The sequence below is a fragment of the Formica exsecta genome, unplaced genomic scaffold (assembly GCF_003651465.1).
Source record: "Formica exsecta isolate Colony F162 unplaced genomic scaffold, ASM365146v1 scaffold26, whole genome shotgun sequence".
Lineage (NCBI taxonomy): Eukaryota > Metazoa > Arthropoda > Insecta > Hymenoptera > Formicidae > Formica > Formica exsecta.
In genome coordinates this window covers 168411-170392 of record NW_021849866.1, presented here as the reverse complement: position 1 = coordinate 170392, position 1982 = coordinate 168411, and the positions used below count along the sequence as shown (strand labels likewise).

Sequence of the window (1982 nt, the reverse complement as noted above, 5' to 3'; positions counted from 1 at the left end):
AGAGTGATTATTGTTGAATCGTGGATATTTTGTAATGTAATCTTTCGTATGTAATGTGTACGATTTAGCGTATCTGTGAGATCACAGATAGTACGGCTATCTTGATTTCGCGCTCTCTCGTGAAAAGCACGTACGGTAAGCTATGATGCAATTTCTGTTTTAACTCCTGCACAAATATTTCGTTATACGTGGATCCCGAAAACTGCACGTTCTTGTTTTCGCAAGATTGATCATTTGCATAAATTTGAATATGTACAAATTTTTGGATGAATATAAGTTATTAATTCGACACATGAATCTTCTCTCGGAGGTCGAACTGCTCAATTTTACTTTTTTTTTTATTTTTTAATTTTAATGCTCTTGTATTAAAATTCTGAGGGGCTCGGATGATTAATCGCTTTACTGTTGCATCAAACATACACAAAAGAGATCTAATTGCGCTATTGTTGTATTTATCTGCTACAAAGGCTCCAATAATAATTCACAGAACGTGCTATCGGAATATTTTTAGAATGAATTATTCTTGTGATAAGATAGTCCATACAAGTGTCAATAAAAACAGAACGCATACGATTATTCACAGTGCACAATTTACCGTAAATATTTCCTAAATCTAATCCAATATTTCACCGTTCCTCAAGAATCGCGTATGTGTGTGTGTGAGAGAGAAAAATGCATATTTAAATATATTATAATTTATTTCTTTATATTATAATTCAATATATTATAATTTGAATATATATTACTATTATTGCTACCATATTTATATTGTTGCCATTTTCCAATTTAAAAAACAGTGCTTCCAGTGAGGGGGCTTACGTTGCTCTGACATGGTGAAAAATTTGCCCAAACTAGGCCGACAAAAATCCATGATAAATTCTGCAATCGTGCGTACGAGAATATAAACGACATAACACCGACTACAATATATTTTCAAGTCTGAATTTTCGAGAGGAATGTATGATATTTATAAACGGACAGGTAAAAAATATTTTTCTTGTCTAGATTAGAGAGAGTTCTGACAGAATGCGTGCGTCGCGAAACGCCTGCACGCGCGCAGCGCAATCGTTCGGCAACGGAGGTCGGGAGGCTGCGGGCGTGGTCGGCGGCCGCGCGTATCTTCGCGCACCACCATCTCCCTTCCTCCATCTCACCTCGCCTCCTCCCCTACCTCTCTCCGCGCCAAGCACCAGCCTTTCGCACGCCGCGGTCGGAAACCGCGCGACCGCGCGACCGCCTCCACGTGTGCGAGTCGCATTTTTTTATAGCGATCACCGACCTCGTCCAACTCAGCGCGCAGTAAGGACGTCGAGTTACATCACAAGAGGAGCGCGCGGACGGCACACGTCCGACGATAATCGCGTACGATACGCTCTTTCTTCCTTCCTTTCCCCTCCGCGCGAAGGCCGGTCTCTTCTTTTTTTTTTTTTCGGCCGAGCTCCGTTAATCGGCGTCCTACGACGAATATCGCCACGCACAGTGGGATACGCAAAAATCGTATTGATCCACGGAAACATCCCCTGTGCCGAGGGGGAAAATCTCGCCCTATGGCCAGACCGTCGCCGCTCGCACCCGGAACACACTTTCCGCCGAATTTTATGATGGAACCGCGCCTCTCTCTCTTTCTCTCTCTCTCTCTCTCTCTTAGCTGTCTCTCCCCTCTTTACGACTCGAGTAACTTTAACGTGATGACTTCTACGATTGCGCTTTACAAAAATTACATGTTCCGTCTTCAATGGAAGAGATCGTAATAAACTTTAGGATTTTTTCGATTCTCACTTTGCATCGATCTTCTCTTTCGAAAAATTTAACAAACTGACACGTTTTTGTTATGATTTTTTCATAAATATTATACATCCTTCTTATTTTTATATCTGTCATTAATATGTTTCACACAATTAATAGATTTCAATTTTCACGAATTTTTATAAATTCGCAAAATGTTAAATTCTATATTATCATAATAATTTGTTAAATTATAT

At 40.1% G+C, this 1982-nt stretch overlaps 1 protein-coding gene across 1 annotated transcript in view; it reads right to left on the bottom strand.

Moving 5' to 3' along the window:
• Window positions 1-1982, bottom strand: part of LOC115236654 (ankyrin repeat domain-containing protein 12-like) — a 16231-nt gene that overhangs the window by 11692 nt on the left and 2557 nt on the right. The gene's annotated exons all lie outside the window — the stretch shown is intronic.